Genomic DNA, 20,775 nt, shown 5'->3' with positions numbered 1-20,775 from the left:
CTGACTCCCGCAAGAAGCTTTCCCGCATATAATGGGAGCGGATTTAAACCTCACAGTGTAAGAAAAAGAGGAAAAAAAGGCACAGAGTGATTAAACGTAAAGCCCCCAAATGAGACTGCAAGTTGGCAGCAACACCACAGCTACAGAGAATTTGGGGCTTCTTGCATCTTGGCAACATCAAGCTGCTAAGGTGAGAGCTTTTCTCTTTCCTTAGTTGTGAAGCATGACAAAGCTGCATAAGGCAGCTGTCCTTTCCGACTTAACTACAGACCTTGGTTAAAGCCAAAGCCAGAGAACTGTCCTCTGGAGACATTTTCTTCTACTGAAGTTGAGGAGCTGGGCTCTTCTGCTGCCACTTTTTGATGAGGGTTTCACGCTAGCACATCTCAACAAATTGCAACCTCCTCTCCCAAGTTAACCTTCATCACCGAATGCTGAACACGTTGATGAAGATGACAAACTGTAAAGTGGTGCAATAACTTAACCGATGGTTGATAAAGCAAGCGTGTTACATTCCTTCAGTGAGAGCAGCTTGCAGGGTGGAAATTACTCTTTTCACCCTTTGTTCCCTCCCTCCCTCAAAATGAGCAACTTCCACTTGCCGATACGGCAAGAGCAACTTTCGGAGGGAAGGACCCGGGAGAAGGCAGAACTGCACACTGGCAGCCACAAGCAAGAAAGAATTTGCTTTGCAAAATGTCCAGGTCCCCGAAGTCCCAAATGTGATGGGGCACAGACAGAAATACTACTAATGTGTCCAAGGGCACAGAAAGGCACATTGTGCAGGCTGCTCTGAGGGCAATGGAAAACTCAAACATCGCCAAATAACACTATGATAGCCATTGGCGTAACAGGTAGGGGATTGGAAAAGGCTTGTTTTTAAAGAGAATGCAAGGCAAAGAGCACTCTGCAGGGAAATGAAGGTGAACAAGGCAGAATCCTCTTTCAAAAAATAGACTTGGATGCTCTGCATTGCTGGGGAAGAACAGCTGTACCCGCGTTATACACACAAGATGTCCAGTTTTGGAGTTCAGTCTGATCTCCTCAAGTGCTCCTTCTCACTGCCAGCAGCAGACTGCAGCACAAGTACCGCTTGTGCTTTCTAGCAGCGAAAGCAGGACCAGGTGTAAATTCAAATACGTACTGATGCTACACGTACTCTCAGTTTTACTCTCCAACAGCAGAAAGTGGCAGCAGTCTGTAAAGGCTTGTTAAGCATATTCAAATGAAGTCAGAGCATTTCTACATGCAATTAATCGTCATTTATTTGAAGGCACTCTCTTAGCACTCCCTTTTTCTGCTTCCTGAAACTCCAATTAATGAGGGCCAAGCCTCCATCTGAAACTGTTCTATGTCATGTGTTGAACAAAAATGATGGAGAAAAGGGGTTATTATCTAAACCAATGTGTTCTGGGAAAGAAAAAAAAAAACCTTTGCATCCTTGAAGAGAACAAATGTCTTAAAAAGAGAGGTTGGGCAAACGATTAAATAACTATAGCAACTTCGGAATTTGGAAGCAAACCAGTTTTTATTTAATAAGAAACTAAGTGGTGCTTCTGCCATCACTGCTATTAGTCCTCTACTCTCCACTGTTCTTTGTTTAGTGTCTCCATGTGTTATGGTCTCAGAAAACAAACTAGTTAACAGTGTCTCTGAAGCAAAGGAGTGAGGAAATAAGCATACGTTGTTTGTGATAAATTAGCTACACATATTTTTGAATCTGTACTTTGCCTGCTTAAAAATTATTTCCAGTGGCTTTTTTACATTTAAGAGGGAGAAAACTCACTTTAGTTTTCCCTAATATTTCAAGTCAAGTGCTTAGGTATGAGAAAACCCAGGTTATTTCTTAAACATTTTAATCTTATTTAGCAGGAGATGGAGTTGGTGGCTGCATGGGTTTCACTTATCTCATCTCACATCTACTGAAACCGCTCACCTGTCTTCACTGAAGAACTTCACCCCATTACTAAGGGTAGACCCTCTGCACCCAATCCATGGAAACAGACCATATCCATAGACTGTCTTGTACTCCAACACCTACACAGAGTGAAAACAACTGATCATACTGGCCTTCAGGTCACAGGTATCTCCTAAAACAGAGCAGGGAGCTGCTTTTATGGGTATATGCTTTCATGGTGAGATTTCTAAATGCTGTGTTTTGACACGGAGTAAAAATCTGTGGATTTTTTAAATACTTTCCAAATACCTTCTACTTATATCAGTCAAACAAAATAGCTAGCTATACATAACTCTCACTGCATAAGCAAGTTCTTTTCAAAATATACTAAGTGCTTTGATACGATGCTGGTTGCCACTTCAGACCCTAAGCCAGGTTTGTTAAAATCTGTCCAAATACCACATACAGAAGATGAAGGAGCTGTGCTACAAATAGAGTAAGTGCAGAGGCTACAGTCCTGCCCACGTTCACTCTCATGTATTTTTACACAAAGCCTCGCACTGTATGATGTGGGTGCCAGCTATAGCTTGTACCACGCTGCCAACAAAACAGGATCCAAAAACAGACAAGAAGGAAAATTCTAGGGCAGTTTCCCTGTAATATGAGGAATAGAATTTGTTAGGGTTTTTTAAGAATCACTATTGTAAGATGTTTCACAGACACTGAAAATATGGATGCAAATGGCACTACAACCATCAGTCATAAATCATTTCAAACTCATCATCTCCTGCCCTAGACAGATTTTTTGAGTAAGGTTCTGCTTCAGCTTCTGCCCCCAATACAGACAGTAACATATCATAATCCAACAATGTCATGACAGATTTATAAAGCAAATTGGACTTGACTATATGAACAAGGTCATTTTACAATCATGGACACACACTCTGTTCCAGCTCTGCTAGAATGCACAGTCCCAGCACACCCACCCTTAGCACCGTAAATTCAGCAGCACCAAAAAGCTTTTCAGGTTCATGGACACTGGGGAAAGGCTTTATGAGGTAATTTTCCAGCAACATTCTGCAGCAGCAAGTTTGACTTACTTCTTTCCTCCCTCCAGGCTTTCTGAACCCAGAGAAACACCACCTGGTTGTTCTCCTCATGACAGGAACAAACCATGTTCTCTGTCACTCAGACTTACCACAGTAAACTTCTAGATACTGACACTAGAAGACAGAAAACAGAACAAAAAATGCCACATAATCTTGTGGAAGAAAAACATCCAAACTGTTTGCAATTTAAAGCCTTGACTTTCTATTTCATTAAACAATAATCAGATTTTATGTTAGAACAGAAATTTACAGCTTGAGCTGCACATCCCGACTGAACCCGCTGCAGACTTGTTCAATCATTTACTTCTGTAGGAGTTTGAAAGAATTGACAGTTTTGTGACCCTGCAAACATTTTTGCCTTTTATTTCCCTTTATTCTCATAGGATGACACTGCGCTCTAGCAACCTTCTGCTTGGCAGAGATACAGAAGCCTTACGAGTCTATTTGTGCTGTTCTGCGCGTATGCTGAGAGCAATGTGACATCCCCCTCCCGGCTCCCCTGGGGTAAAGGTGCTGTCCCTGCAGCAGCCAGTGTCCTGGCTGAGCTCCTGCTAACCCAAGGTTCCTCCACCTCCATCCTGCGGTGCCATGGCACCAGTTGGCACCTGATAAAACGTAGGAACATGCAAAACCAAAATGAGGGGTCGAGAGGAATATGTGACACTCACCAGCCTCTGAGCAAACTAAGGATCAGAGCATGGGGTTACAGAATCACAGAATGTTAGGGACTGGAAGAGACCTCAAAAGATCATCTAGTCCAATCCCCCCACCGGAGCAGGAACACCTAGATGAGGTTACACAGGAAGGTGTCCAAGCGGGTTTTGAATGTCTCCAGAGAAGGAGACTCCACAACGCCCCTGGGCAGCCTGTTCCAGTGTTCTGTCACCCTCACTGTGAAGAAGTTTCTTCTCATATATAAGCGGAACCTCCTGTGTTTCAGTTTGTACCCACTGCCCCTTGTCCTATCATTGGTTGTCACCAAGAAGAGCCTGGCTCCATCCTCGTGACACTCAACAGGGTCATGCTAGAGAAAGCCATCTCAGCAGCAAGAAGGGTGTCAGATGCAAAACTTTGTTACAAAGAATGCAGCAGGCCTCTGGAAAAAAGGATGCCCAAGCAAACTGCAGATTTTTACTACGTTATTTCTTTGCAGATTCTTACCACATTATTTATGTGCGTGTTCATTAATATAAAGCAAATTACGACACGTCCAGGAGATTATTAATCACCTCAATAACATAGTGTAATGCCATAACCCTTTGAACCCTCAGTCCCACACTGCAGTACTACTTTTTGGGCTTCCACGTTGTAGTACAAAATGCAATATGGTGAACAGAAAGGAACATGCAGTACTTTCATAGCAGATTTTAATACTCTGGGTTACAGGCCAGAGAAACAGTTGGCAATACATCTCCTCTCCCCAGTGTGCATCCAGAGCCGTCACCAAGGAAACTTGTCACCGCTCTTCCCCGATGCCACTTCGATGGTGCGCAGAGCACGGATGGACACCTTCCTCACTATGGCCCAGCAAACAGCATCAGCTTTCAGGCCAAACAAAAGTAATGACCCCTCAGGTGAGTCATATAACATATCACCATTTATTACCTAAGACAGTGTTTTAATAGTATTACACTGGGAATTCAGCTAACCCATCCCACAGACTGGCTTTCAATGATGTTTAAGTTGTTGGCTTTTCCACCAAAGGTTTGAAAGAGTTGGTAGTTTGTGGAGGTTTTGTTGTTTTGTTTGTTTGTTTTTATTTTCAATAGCCATATAAGAAATGTCACTATACAAAATTTATGGCTGGTCCAATGGCAAGTCTGGGGTTGGCTTCTAAGATCCCTGACGAGCCTGACTTCTTTAAAAACATAAATTTAAAGAAAAAGTAAGACAACACAGAGTAAAAACATTCCTAGTAGAACAGAGAAATATTTTTCCTCTATCCAGAGATCAGGCTTACCATACTTCAAGGTGTACTGAATTTTTTTAAATTGGAAAGATTTCAAACAAACCTCCTTGGTCCTTTTTTTTTTTTCTACTTTTGACAGATTTATTTTCTTTGTTCGGTTGGTTGGGGTTTTTTAAATTTTTCTGCTTTCCACTGATTTTTAAAGACTGTGGCTGATAAATACTATCAATTTCAGTTAGTAGCTTAGTCCTAATCAGGTCATATCACAGTCCACTGCCTGGGGTTCTGCCCAGCAAGCAACACTGGCCCAGCAGAGCCATCCTCCATCCCTTGGTTGCCATAGATACTCCTCCATGACCTCCTGACACGTTTACTTGGCTGGCAAACAGAAACTGTCATCGCGTCAAGTGCTGGTCCCTCTTCTTGCTGCTATTAATACCCCTTCTTTTTTTCCTGGTGGCACTGAGGAGATGGTTGCATTCACATTCACTCAGTGAAATTGCTGTACAGCCTCACGGTGAAGCGTGAACCGCTTCAAGCACAACCCCTGCAACTCCACTTCAGCAACTGAAACCGCTTACACCAAACCCAGAACACACGCCGAACCCTCGTACAAGACATCGTGCCACTGGAAGGCTCCAAACTAGAAATCCAATGTCAAGACCAAACCACAATCACAAAGAGTTTTATTGCATTTGAGATTTATTAAGGAAGTCCCTTAAATTTCTGTTTTAAATTATTTCTCCCAGCAGGCTAGCTTTCTTTTTACACTGCCTTCCTTTCCTTCTAAGGCATTTTAAGATCTTTATTTTTACTATAATCTGGAGAATAAAAGAGGTCACTAATACCTTTTACTTGGTTTGCAGAGTTGGAGAACATCTGGATCACAAATTGACAACAAAAGAAGAGAAATTAAAAGAAGAAAAAAAAATCACAGTACCTGTACCCAGAAATCAAGGGTTTACTTTTCCTAAGAATATCCAAGTCACAACAAAGGAAAACTACAGAAAATCAGAGTCTTCCACAGAATAAGTGATTCAATTTTCAGTCATAGAAAATGAACTATATTTAGAAAGGCTTAATATGCTTTTTCTTCTGGTAAATTCAGCGGAATTAAGAGAACCAGATGGTCAAATATCTATGGAGTATTCAGATCTATTACACTGATGCAGAAACATTAGAGAGGAAGAAATCCTACACGTCTTGAGAGTAGCCTGTGCAGACCACATAATAACAAATGAGATCATTATGCACAGCCTTGAAGCAAATGGTCTTTTGACTTTCAACAATTTCTGTGCGCCACGGCATGTCAAGTTATCACCATTTTTTTCTAATAAAAAAAATTTCCTGAAGCGCTGTTCCTTCTGATTTGGCACAGAGATTACACAACGGAAATCCTCTACTCCCAATAAATAATCATTTGGTAACTTCAGTGATCACAGGATGTGAAAACACTGGTGTTACAAAACACTGGTTTACTATTTAAGTGCAAGTGAAAAATGAAGAGCACAGCTCTGAATCCCAGATTGAAAAAAAACAACACACCCACCACAGCATCACTGATGCACACAGCAAAAAGCCCACATCCCAGCAAAGGGGAAACATTATCACCGCTTTAACACTCTCCAGCAAAGAAAGCTTCCTGGACAAGTTGTGTCAGCAGCTCCACAGCTGCTCATGGTGGAATGAGTTTTACTTGCGCAAGCCGAGAGCATTGAAGAAGCAGGTCTACGATCATCTGCACTCAGTATTGAACGCATCCCAGGTCTTTTAACTGCTGAGAGCCCTTGGGTGGACATGGGAGATGCAGATCCAGCTCCTGCCATCCCATCCTTCGGGCCAGGGCACCAGCCCACCTCCAGGCTTGATTTGGCCACCCAAGCAGTGGGTACATTTACACAGTCCTAAAATTACATTCGGCCCTTTGAATGCAACTGCAAGGCTGATGCAGCCCCCCAGTGAAAATGAGTCTGACGCCCCTGTCCTAAGATCATCCCTGGAAAGCGAATCCTGCATTGTTGTATTCTGCTCTTCACCAAACAGATAACTAAAACTGGAGGGGATGGAAGAAAGAAGTGGGTAACTTTGAATTTAACATACACAACAACATTCTGCCAGCATTTCCACTTGAAAAAAAAAATCACTGGTTTAGATACACTCCAAAAATAACAGTAGTTCTAACTTTATGGCTATAGTTATGGTAACATTTTCAGTACCACCATGTTTCTGAAATGCAATCAATTATTACTAGAAGTTTGTGTTAAAAGAATTTTGAGGTGAATTCTGACGTTCTGTTTTCTTAAGCTGCAACAAATGTGACCAGCAGTGACGTGAAAAGCATTTGGACTGTGCAACCACTATTTTTCTTCTATATACACTAAAAAGAAAGCACCTACCAATGCAGCCATGACTCGGTCTAGCTGATTACAAAGTATTTCAAGCCCTGTCTCTATACATTGTGTTAAAAATAATTTAACGCTCTGTTTTATAACAGGGAACTGAAAAACATGATGACAACTGAAGTACCATATGAAACACAGGCTCTGTTTTTAAGAGACATTCATGGCGTGAAGGATCACAAGCACATTTTCTAATAGTAATCTCCTTTTCTCCCCCTAGAAATTTCAGTGTGAGAATGTCCTACAGTGACACCTCCCCTGAAGGATTTCCCTCCTGCTTACCCACAAACTGTCCAGCCCCCACAAAACTGAACGGATTGCACATGTCAGCCTAACTAATTAATTCAAGCTTACAAATAGCTACCCATTCATTGAAGGATATGTACCTACACAGTGTTTTCCCACGCACATTTTACTTGTGCATTTTATGTTGACAGCCTAAGATATTAATCAGTGTGAAAAGGGCAAGAAGCCTAAATTTAATTAGATGATTTATACCTGGTTCAAGATATTTTTACTTGCCTTATGTGTATGAAAATCGAGACCTGGGATTTGTACATTTTACATTACTGGTGGGAAAACCCTGTGCTATACTGGTGGGCTTTACTTCAGTGGTTACAGTCCCCAAGAAGGAACGCATCTATCTTTACAGATGTATAGTCCCAAAGCCCACGAGGTTCTTCAGTCACTAGATATTTTATTCTAGAAGACACTGAATCTGCATTGAACCCTTTAAGTCCTGAATAATTCTCCCAAGAACACTACTCAACTGGAGCTTAAATGTGGAAACAGTCTGAGGATTAATTCAAACATGGTCTTTCTGCCCTGCCGCATGCCACACACTCCCCCAATTTTTTATTTCTTTTCACAGTTCACATATCTTTTCTCAATTCACCGAATTGAGCTTTGCAGCAAGAAAACACAGTCACAAAATTCAATTGTGATTAACTGGTAGTAACATCACAATTATAGCCAGTAAAAAAAAATATAATAACCAAACACTACTTAAAGCTCACTGTATTTTTATCTACACGTATGTGATTACAAGCGACTTCTTTGACACCATATTTGTCATGTATTCTGTGTACATCATGACAGCTTCAGTCATGAACTTATCGCCACTCAACCCTTTCAAACAGAAGCAAACTGCTATACTAACAAAACAAAACCAAAACCCAGAAATCAACCTCCTTGTGGTTTCCTTAACTAAACAACAGCATCTTGCCCCATGCAGGGGAAACCTCAGTGTTCACATACCATGAGTTACTTTTTACGCTTCTGCAGCTAATTCAAACACTTTCCTCATCCACATCAGCCAAGCTGCCAGGGATCAGCCGTGCCAATGGCTCACTCAGGGACAGAAGAGCGAGCATCTTGCCTACAACCCTACACACACCACACGCAGCTGCGTTAACCTAGAGAGGCCTTTGGTACACATCTGCAGAAACCTCTGAATTCCTGTCTCCGTGATGCGGTAACGTGAAGTGCTTTATCACACACACTCTGTACACTGGACACCAAAGCTGGCTGGAAAACAGCTGCCGGCACCACCCTTAGCTCCACGTTCCCATGGTCAGCAACCTCTTGTAGCCGAAGACACGTGCTTCTTCTCAGCAACATGTGACGTGTCACCCAAAATATCAGCCTGTAAGGGGAGGATCAGCATCAGCAAGACAGGGGGGTTTGGTTTTTTGGACTCTTTTTTTGAGCCAGTTCTGACATATGACGATGCTAAAGCACCACCACTGATGTTAGTGAGTCCAGTGCAAGCCACTGTGTCAGCTTTGGTGTTCTCCCTCTAGGAGAAGGATCCCTTAACTGAATATCCAACACACTAAATCTACTTTAAGTAATGTACTAGAAAATTATAGTTAACCAGAAGGCCCAGGAAACAGCTCTGTATCTCAATCACAGGCACAGCAAAAGCAGCTGCAGCTCATGGTGTCTGCAGCCAGTACCACCAGCAATTTGCAGGCCTGGAGAGGAGAGCTAAGGTGTCATTCCCACCCTCTCCCCTACCAAATGTTAAGCTTGACAACAGAAATATTCAGCCAGGAAATGAAGAGACTAACAACTCAATTCCATCAAATCCCTGGGCTATAATAAAAAGAGGTCCAATACAGGAGGTCAGGATTCAGAGCTCACTTAAAGATTCAGAAATTAGAGTAACACACATGATGTCAGAGGTGTTACAGACAGGGGAAATTTGTCCTTTAGCTATTATCAATTAAGATCAAACACAAACTTGCAGTTTGGCATGGAAAAGCCTCAGCCACTGGGGAAGAGGTCACCAGTCAGTGTCCCTCAGTTAAGCAACCAGTGAATTAGGCCGAGAAGGTGTCCATGTATTGAATTCTCTTGTATGAAGGATAAATGTAACAGGTAGAACAGACAGACAGCTATCAAAGTTCCACAGATAACCCTCTAGCAGTATCACCCACATAAAACACAGATACTGGAAAAGCTTCATAGACAATAGTCCTGGAGCTCAGATACCATAACGCAGTTAAGATCCAAAGAAGATGTTTTTAAAGCGGCACAGATGACTGTCCATTTATTTCACAAGAAAAGGCGAGCCACATCTGACAACACATTTCACGAACCATTAACACAGTGGAATTAATTTATTGCTTCTTATTCTCAGTATACACAAAGAGAAGGAATTAATCAATATCATCAACCGGAACAATACTACCTTGCTAAACGGTGATCCATTTAATTTCAAAATGCTGCTCCTGCTAAAATTTACCAAAAACATTGTCCTTCCTGATCACTTCTCAAAACAGTCTCCATAACAGCACAAAGCAGGCTGAGGCAGCTGAACTGACCCAAGCTGTGATCTGCAGCATTATATGTTTTTTTAGCAAGGCGTTTTGAACTCAGAACCAGAAGGAAGCATATCTGAAGCACAAATTCACTGAGCAGCTCACACAAAAAAAGGCTGCAATCCCAGACTTTATTTATAGACATTTAAACCTTCACTCTATTGTTATAAATGCTGAATAGACACCCTTTGCTCCACACGGACTTGCAGGCACGCACACGTGCACACTCACATGCACTCAGTGTCACACCGTGTACTTCGCTTCTAATAGTAAACCCGGCAGAAAGGAATTTTATTTTTATGCTTTCACACCACCCACTCCTAATTAATGTCAATCAGTGTCTTCTGCATAGTACACACTGCAAATATCCATGGCCTTATTTGTGCGGGGGTGGGCTGGCAAAAATTTCCACTGTTTCTAAAAACAAACCGGGCTCTGCGTGATGGATTGACACTGGAAGAACTTGGAGACGCACAACCCTCCTGACGGGTCATCAAAATGCTCTGACTTTTGGAGGGAGGTTTCTGTTGGTTGGTTTGTGCTTCTTCCCTCCCCCTCCCAGATACAAATAAAAAGTAATTCTCCAGTTGGGAAGAGCCAGTGCAGCCTTCCTGAAGTGCAAGAGGAGGCAGGGACTTGCCAGTACATCTTGACAGCTGCCAGGAACAGTGGCAGCAGTGGGCGGGACAGCAAGGGAATTTTGCTGGTAACTTCAGTGGAGCTTGCATTTCAGTCCACGCTGTTCAGACAACCACGGATCAGAGCCAGACAATTAAAACCACTGTCAGCTACTGGGTATGTGCCTATACTTGCACTCTCCAGCTGTCCCAATAACCACCACAGCAGCAGAAGGGAGGGTGGGAAAATCTTGTCCCCCAAACCCAAAGCAGACAAACTCGGTTTCCCAGCACACACACCACTCCTTTTTATAGACTGCTCTTCTCTTGGATGCAAAAGTAAATCCAGCTCAGATGATTTCCCTGCTATAACTTTTGTACGAGAGGAAGACAGAAAGCTAAAAAAAGAAAATTAGACACTTCATGAAATCCATGATTAAGACACAGAAACTAACAAGACAGATGGGCTGAAACATTCAGGGAGCTTCAGTTCATCAGCCCATGTTTTTGCAAGATCTACTGTAAGCTATTGTCTTCCCCATTTAGAGTTTTTAAATCCTGTTTTTCACTGCAACAATTTAACACCATTTCTAAACTTGGAGTCGCCTTGTTGGGTAGTCCAAAATATACCTCAATATTTACTCAACCGGCACATGGACCTAGAACATAGCTATGGGGTTTTTTCCCCCCTTCCTTTGCCTTTTTTTTCAGGTGCATATAAGAGCCACTGCTGCTGGCTCAGAGAAGGTGAGCTTGCTGGGGAAGCAGAGCAGGGCAGCGGTGGATGGGGGAAAAAGGCAAGAGGCTGCACCTCACTCTGCTCCGCCGCACACTTTGCTCCCTTGTGTGAGCCCGCGGGAGGAGCTGCCGTCACTGGTATTAGCTGGGTTATTGCCGTGCAGACAGAAATACGAGGCCAGCTACGCAGCTAACTCCCTCCTACAAGCGTTCATCTCCAGGGGGTAAGAAGGGGCAGTCAGTATTACGTGCTCTGAAATGAAGAACAGTCTGCTCCGCTGCAAGCTCCCTGCTCACAAGGGCTCAGGCTGGTCTGCTCTCCCCCTGCCCTGCCTCAACCTCTTCTTCCATGAGAAATTAAGTCCTCTTTTCTGCAGGGGTGCACAAAGCAGCCACTCACCCAGGGGAAAAAAAGGAGGGGGGCAGGGAGAAGAACAAGGAGAGAGAAGGGGGGAAAAAAAAAAATTTAAAAAATAAAATCTGTGACTCCGCACTTGGCAAAAACCAGCGATCAGCAACAACTGCTGAATGCTGAGTCACTTCTTTCCCTTCCACCTGGCAGGCGGCTGCCCAGATCCATTCAGCAGAAAGCCTCTTTTCATCGAAACTGGCATAAATCTGGAGTAATTCCCTCCGTTTCAATGGAGCTGCTCAGGATTTACGGCAGCATGACACAACAAGCAGAATCCCGGCTGCTAAGAGCTCCAAGCCCGGGTTTTCCGGCAGAAAAGCGAGCCGCTCTGCTCCCGCAGGCTGTGATGCTAACCATGCGACGGCACGGATGCCGCGGCCGCTTCTGTTCTTCCTGATGCTGTCATCTCCAGCAGATGCTCTGCAAGCAGGACCTTTGGAGAAATCACCCTCTTTCACACATTGAAGGAGCATTTTGACAAACTACAAGCAGAAGAATGTTTAATAGTTTGAATTAATTATATTTTTGCAGATTTAGCTCCTCCCCCCAACCCCCCGATTTCATTTAATGTTCTAATTTGGTTTTGCAAAGATTTATAAAATTATTATTTCTTTACATCTCACTGGACCATGTGAAACAGAGTTCAGAAGACAGCAGAAATATCTTCTGTGCAGCTGACGTGTTGAGCAAGGAACGAGATCAAGTTTTACGGAATATCAATCAGCTTTACCAGACAATTACTTACTCTATTTCTCTTCTCAGCTCAAGAAAAAGCATTGCTAGAGAATTCATTGCATGCACTGGGAGGTTTCTATAAGCAGAGAAAGACCCTGAAAAACTACACATACTCCCTCCCAGCATGCAAAGCAGCAGCAACCAGAATAACAAATGGCAAACTAACACCAAAAAAAACACCTTTGAAATGGGACTCTTTCAACAGAAGAGAGTTTCTGCTTTACTATAAACACTTATATATTAAAAAAATGCATTCGCACATATATTGAGGGACTGACAGGGTTTTTTTTTAAAAAAGGCAATGAGTCTTGTCTGTCCTGGTTAAGTACATGTACAACATGCCAAGAAACAGCAGCTTTCATGTAGTCCTTCCAAGATGGGGAACACAGTGTGCTCTACAAATATTAATTTAGCCTGAACAACCAGTGAGGTATGCAAACACTACTCCCAGCCAGGGAAAGTTGGGATCTTGAAAATCTACAAGTGCTTTCGATAGTCCCACCCTGACCAACTTCCTAGACAAGCTGTAAGTCAAAGCCTGAAAATGAAGCCATGCTTTTTCTCTTCAGGAGACACAGAAGAGCAAAAGTTTTCTGTGTCCTGACTGGTTACACTGCCAACATCAACCAGGTGGTGTGTGCAGGCCTGGGTGCATCCCATGGCACCTCCCAGGGCCTGGCTGGGACATATTGCCATTCCTTTGCCATCCCCATGCTGGAGCTCCCTCCCCATGGAAACCCAGCGGTGGCAGCCAAGCATGCCAGTTTTGCCCAGAAGTAAGGTGAGGCCTGCAGACAACCAGAGACAGGACCTTGACTCATTACCTGGAAAGCAGAGGGAGGCCCACTACTTTTGACATGGTCCAAGAAAAGCCACCGCAGCCTTTTAGCCAGCCAAGAGGAACTGCAAACAGACCCCTGTTGGGTATCGCTACTTCCACAATTGTCCAAAAAGCACTGATGGGTTAAAAGCAGAGCAAAGCAGCAGGGACTTCAGCAGCTGCCAGTGCCTTCTTGTTATTTTTTGTAGGAAGGACGATGCTGAAGAACCCCTGGAGCTCAAGTGATGAGGACAGGGCCAGGGCATGACAAAGCCCAATGGGCCCCGCTGTGTATTTTGCCTTTTCAAGTTCCACCTCTAATCCAAAGAGAGGAAATACATATTTGTGAAGTCCAAGAAGCAGACAAGCAAAAGAGAGCTGAAACAATGCAGATCTAAGTGACCTGAAAAGAATGATCTCCTGAAATCATTTTTTCTACCACTCCACAGAACAGCAGCAAAGTGAAAGGCAGAGAAATATATATCTCAAGGACAGGGTATATAGTGCTGTAGCTGGTTCCACCTGAAGACACCACCTTTAGACCAGCAGCCCAAAGAAGGTGGTTCTCAGAGCAACCACGGCACTTAAGACTATTCAACCCCTTCTGTCAAAAGCCTTGGGTTTAGCTTTTTACAACTCTGGCAAATATTTTAATTAACAACTTCCATGCTAACATCTACCTCAGACTGAGGTTTTGTGGGAAAGTTTCAGCAAAAAAAATTCAGACATTTTGGAGAGAGTACGAAAATGCGTATGTAGCTCTGACTGCATTAATTTTACTTCTGCTGCTGCTGTTGTTGCAAATTCATTGAGATGTAAAAATGGTTTCAGGCTCTGCAGTAAGCCAGAAAAAAATGGCAAAATGGTTATGCTGATCAGATATATGTTTTTAGCTAGTCCTGTTAAAAAATCACCTATATTTGGTTAAATTTTAAATCCCTGGGTGGGGGCAGGGGGACAGAAACTAGCAGCTAAAGTATGCAGACCTCTCATCAGTGTAAGCCTCACACCCCAGGCTTCAACTCAGCACCATTCAGGCCACGGTATCTGTGAAAGGGTCTGTCCTCATGGGGTTTGCTGCAGAATAGAAGACTGAGCTCTTGGCAGCTTTGGGACTTTGAAGTCAAGAAACCAGTCTTAGTAAAGAAAGACACAATTATTTCAATATACTATTCTTTACCTGAGTATATACAGAAAGAAGGAAGAGATACAGAAAAGCAAAGAAACACTTGCACCTTGTTAGTTTTGGTTTTTTGTTGTTGGTTGGTTGTTTTGTTTGTTTGTGTTTTTAAAGGAAGTAAATCCATACAAGCAGTAAAGTGCAATCACTTAAAATTTCCCCAACACAGAACTTATCAGAGTAAATATTTTCTAGTAATCCAGCATGCCTGCACTGAAGATTTATGGTCTACAGTGCTCTGAAGTATTCTTCTCTTTCAGGAGCAATACTCAGAGAGGGTGACACTGCAATGCCAAGTTGCCCTGCCTGTACTCCAAGGCACCTCCACTCAAATGCGCCCAAATGCCATTTCTTCCTTAACTGAAATATTTGTTAACAAATTTCCCTTTTTTGTGTGTGTGTGAACTGTGCTTTTCTTTTTTGTTTGTAAACAAAGAAACAAACAAAAAGCCAGAACGTAGAAAGGCTCTGCCAGAACTCAATTAATAAATAATGAGCATCGAGTGGTTTTGATCATTTCCTTCTGTCTGAGCCTCACAAAGTGACAGTAAAACAGTGTATGACCCTTTACAGAACAATTTTACTATCACTTTACATCCTCACTGGAAATTAAGCAGCACAAATTAGACATTTTGAATGGGAATGGCTTATCCAATTTGGTGCAGTGTTACCCACTGGGAAGTCCAGAGAGAGACAGGCTGTGAGTCTGTACGGTAGATTTGCAATGCATCTATCCAGTCACACAGCAAACCCTCGCGCGACCTACACCAACTTCTTCCCCGACTCTGCACTGCAGAAACGTAACTAACACTTCTCAACTCACAGAGCCGTACCATTTTAGCTGGATTTTCTGTGTCATATGGATGAAGATGTAACTTGTGCTTGAGTTTGAGCAGTTCCTCAGGACATGTGAATCCTGAGGGCTGGGTACAGAAAGGCAAGAAAGGAGTAAAGACACCTTGTCCTACTGCTATAGCTGGAAATGTAGGGATGGGAGGAAGTTGCTGTTGTATTCAAAATGGGAAAAAAAAATGGAAATAACAGGAGTTTAGTTTAGAGAAGGGGAAGATGGTGAGACCTGCTGGAAAGGCATGTTTGGTCACCTGGGAAAAAAAACATTACTAGAGGACAGCTTTTGCTACAGAGACAGTGTAAGAGAACAGAAGAAAGTAATATGCAGAGACAACGACACAATTTCCATTATTTTCTTCAAAAATAGTGGCCAGGAGGACAGATTGCCATTCTGCTTCTGTTGGCATAACTTTACTTTATGGAAATATGACCATTTACACCATCCATACACCTGCCCCCTCCCTTTATAAGATACAGGAGACAAAACCAGTGTTAATAACATCTTTTTATGTCCTGGTGTTCCAGAGCACATAATCTGTTTACATTTGGAAACTGCAATGAGTGAGGTGCCCACCACACATGCTGAATTGCCAGGATTCATTAAGTCGGTGAAAAGGCAAGATTTCCATGACTTCAGCCCTAATTTGACTAACACCAGGACCAAATGATCTCTAACCAAACGTAAAACACATTCCTTATAAACATCTTAAATACCAGTACTTTAAAGGCATAAGGGTTTGTGTGTTTTAATCTCTCTCAGGACTAAAATTCAATCACATCTACAAAGAAATCTGTTTGCTGGCATGTCACTGAAAGGAAGCAAATAATGGCTCACAATGATAAGAAACCTGATGACAAATGTAAGGGAAATAACCCTTTGAAGAATTTGTGCATGACCCATAATTTTAATGAGCTACAAGGAATACAAACTCAAGAGTTTCATTTTGCTGTCATACCAACACTTTTTATATATACATATACATATTTAATGCATACTTATCTTCTTTTTTTAATTCTTTGAACTGGTTTAGGTGCAAGAGAAGGACTGGATTTGACCTCTTGAATGAATCATGCACACAAGCTTTCTCAAAAAAGGCAAATGGAAAATTAAAAAAAAAAGTTCTTCCCCTGACTCTTTGAGGTACTGCTGCCTTTCAGGCAGACAGTGAATGCTGCATTCAAATAACAGAACATGGATTTCTCCTAGTAACTGCAGCTATAATTGTAGCTACTACTTATACTGCTTTCATCCTATTAGTGTTAAAATTGTCCAAAGCATAACACTCAACTGAATTGTCGTAATTTCTGATAAATGTCTAGTTTTTAAGGTAACAGAAAAAAAAAAAAAAACCACAAACCAACATCTTCAGAATGTTACTCCTTTCCTCCGTTACCTTATTCTCCTTCTTTGGCATCAAGAGCATTAGGAAGGGATCCTGCTTTCCATGTCTGGCAGCCCTTTCTTAAACCAAAACACTGATTCAGTGGATGCTCTGCCCTCTATCACAGAGAACATACCTTTTCCAAACCTGAGTCTCTTGAGGACAACGCAGAGTAACTGTATTTTTAATAATTCAACAACTAGTAACCCATTTAGTATCTAGTAAGAATTGGCTTTTAGCATTTTCCTCTGCTGTAAACAGTATCTGCATGCGGTTACTAAATATTATACAAAATAGCAATCAAGACAAATGGCCTGTGCTGTTGTATTTACTCATAGACAGAGTACGTATCTCAGGCAAGTGCACATTTTATCTCTCTTGTATTCTCATTATGACAAATAAGGCACAGGCATGAAGAGTTCATCCTTCTGCATGGAAATAGCCTGTTGGGCAAGGCAGCAGCAACAAGAAACCCGGATTTACCGACTCTTCTCTCCCTATACCACCAAGAAGAAAAAATTCCTGCAGAGTCAAAATGCTAGACAAATCATATCATTTAATGCAATCAGTTCCTCCTCTGAGGCTTCTGTCCATTTCACAGTAAAGCAACTTTTTAATCGCATTATTAGCACACCATGATTTAATCTTACTCACTGTTGTTCATCTAAAAGTATTTTTGCCTCTTGCCTTTCCTTTTTTGCTTAAAGGAAAGATGGTTCAACAAAAATTTAATGAGAACAAACAGCACAAAATACAACAGCTCTGATTTATAGGGTCAGATGAAGAGAACAGAAATGTCCACTAAATACAAATACTACTTTCAGTCTTCCTTCTTAACCGGTTACTGTTTTGCATATTTTCCTTTATACCCTTGCAATAACATATGGATAGGCCAACCATATCACACTTACTTGCTCTTTAAATAGCAGATTCCTGCTATATTATCATGCCATACTTCCATAGTTGTGTGTGTTCTTGTTACCCAACCACAAAAAAAATGTCAGAACAAGGAAACAGACTTTGGTGTGCAGCTCTGTAACATTTTGGCAAGTTTAAGAAAAACAGGAAAAAGGAAAGAGGAGAAAAAAAAGACAGGAGGATAACAGGGGAAAAGAGAAGAGCAGCACTTATTTTTTGCGTGGGAAAGTACATGAAGAAGACAACCACAGTGCTTCACAATAAAGCTCAAGAAATCGAAAAGCTCTGCACCAAGCAGGGTGCTGTGCACAGATCTGGGGTGCTGAGCACCTGCTGTTCCCACTGCAGACACAGAAAGCAGATCTTTGCCTCGCTCAGGATCGAGCTTTCTGGATCACGGACCATCAGGTTCCCTGAAGCACCCAGCATCATGAGAGATACACCAGTTGTCATCCACAGGTGTTTCCAAGCCCCTTCCTCACCAGCACCACATGCAGACACTCACCTACACCACACAATGTAGAGGTGACCACACAGACACTGTGGAAAACGTCGGTCAGCTCTTCCACCCTGACACGCAGATCAAACACAGCAGCAATAGAGAAGCTGTTGTTTTAGGGACACAATACTAAGAAACTCATAGAAAAAGCATAAACTTACCACCTAGTAGAACTAAACCCAAGTAAATCTTACCCCTCCACACACTGAAGGAGTAATAAGCACCCTCAGTAACTTAAGTGAAGCAAGCCCTTTACAAAGTTACCTAATACTCGTAAATATTCCTGGAAGCTTCGTGAGCATCATGGGAACAGCTGAATGAAAGTGTTAACCTGCACATTGAGCACACCTGCTTCTTCTCTCACAGAAATCAGCTGTCCTCAATTTGAACCGTAGGAGACCTAGGCCTCTTCTACTGCTGTGTTCCTCATCAGAGCTCTATAAATGTCACGCCTTTATTTTATTAGTGAAAGACGTATTTTATAAATTGACAATAAAAGTGTTTTGTATGTGAGGTTTTTTGGCCCCTGTTGCGACTCTGAATTCTTGAAGGTCAGATAAAGCGGTCCGTAGAAAGGAAGAGAAGAAAATGCTCTGCAATAGCCTTTTAAAGAGCCTCCGCAGTAAAAAGCCAATAAATAGCTGATTTGTTACATGGCTTTGAGGGCAGCCACGAATGCTAAGACCACAGCTAAATGAACCTGGCCATGAAAGGAGCAGCAGCTCATCCAGTACTGCATCTACATTAGTTAACTCTTTTTGTGATTCAAGACCAAGACTCAGTATTGTTCTATTTCTGCCTGTTCCTCTGCTCTAGATTCCCTTTGTGACACTTTTATCAATGGAAAAATCGAGGGAGGTGTTTCCAGCTGAGAGCCCAACAATAAAAACAGGAGGTTCAGTCTGGTTTTCTCACTTGTGCTGCAAGAGCCATTTTAGCACCAGTAATAAAAGAAAAACTACACAAAGAAAAAAAAGACATGACCTGAAATTATTTTATCATCATAAATGCTGCACTGCTCTTTAGTCTCTGGTATGGCTAGTCTCACATATTGCCACAATAATTTGCTAGCTTAAACAGGGCTCCTTGCAAATAATGTATTAGGGGACAATGTCAGCTAGAATTCCATGGAAATGCTAAGAAAAAGTTAACACTGCTATCAGTCAGATCTACTATTTGTCATGCCTTTGCAATCTTTACAGATTTACAGCTGCAACGTCACAATTAAAAAAAATAAATAAATAAAAATAGCCTGCTTGTGACCGCTGTGAGAAGAGGGGAAAACACACTCCAAAGGAAGGCAACTGGCACGCTGGGAGCTGTGCCAAATGGATTTTGCAGAGGCACATCTGCACGGCTACACGTGGGGGTGTCACTACAGCAGCCGTGGTGCAGGCACAGCCACAGCCAGTTGAGTGCTTGGAGTTGTAACCTTAGAAGGTGGTTTTGAAAATTAGATCATCTGCCATAGGAGGATTTTCAAGGTAAGTCAACGGATAGATTTTGGTCTCATTTAAGATCAGAGAAGACTAAGAATCGTATGTTGGAACATTACAGCAGCACAGATCATTCGTCTTGGGAGGCACTTTGTGTAGCAACAGAGCTCACATAAATGAACAGGAGCACTGCACCCAGGCGACAGGCTCCTACAGAAGCTACCTACTGTACCTATTTTCACACACCACCAAGAAGCCCTGGCCACCACCATCTTCTCAAACAAAAGAACAGATCCCTCAAAACCTTCACTAGGCAACTATAGCCATTTCAGCCTCTGCAAGTGTCCAAAGACAACCAAAATCTCTTTATCGCACATACTATGCCTGAACGAGACAGCTGTTCAGGCCACTGTGCCTGTGATGGCTCTGCTGAGAAAAGCACCTTTAGATACAGGTGAAATCAAGGCTGCTCTCACCAGAAGGCAGCAGCTATCACCCCAATTGCCTAAGCCTGGCAAAGCTGCAACAGGGCAAGAGCAAAGCTGAAAGGAAACTACAAGGGTGGACAAACAAATGCAAAGGCTGTCTGCTTAGACATGGAGAACACTTAAAGATGTGTCTTGTGATCAAAGAAAACTGTGAGTCAGGATCACCAAATAGCCCAAGAGTTCAGAAGGCACCTGAGAGAGCATGGTATGGTACCCAGTCTCCCAGATAGTCTAATTTTAGCCTGTTGGACAACTTTTAACAATATTTTTGTAAAGTCATATGGATCTCAGATACCTAAACCACAAAAAATAGTAAAACAGTAAACCTTGAGAACAAACTGCTAGCATTCACTGGATCCGTACCGCAGACCTGTTACAAAGAGCAAGTGTTATGGGGGGGACTCAAGTATCAGATATCTGCCCTGTAGAGATCCCTACCAAGGGAACACCCCAAGAAAGACGGGTTTTATAACACTTGCAATGTTTGTGATGAAACTAGTGAGGAAGTGCCTTCATTCCTAATGCTACAAAACCCAAAGTTATTTAAATGGGCTGCTGT

At 42.4% G+C, this 20,775-nt stretch overlaps 1 protein-coding gene across 9 annotated transcripts in view; it reads right to left on the bottom strand.

Annotated features, from left to right (window-relative positions):
* Positions 1 to 20,775, bottom strand: part of ATXN1 (ataxin 1) — a 218,767-nt gene that overhangs the window by 118,560 nt on the left and 79,432 nt on the right. The gene's annotated exons all lie outside the window — the stretch shown is intronic.

The sequence above is a fragment of the Patagioenas fasciata genome, chromosome 2 (genome assembly GCF_037038585.1).
Source record: "Patagioenas fasciata isolate bPatFas1 chromosome 2, bPatFas1.hap1, whole genome shotgun sequence".
In the NCBI taxonomy this organism is placed as follows: domain Eukaryota; kingdom Metazoa; phylum Chordata; class Aves; order Columbiformes; family Columbidae; genus Patagioenas; species Patagioenas fasciata.
Note: the sequence above shows the minus strand (reverse complement) of the source record. Positions and strands in the feature narration are given on the sequence as shown.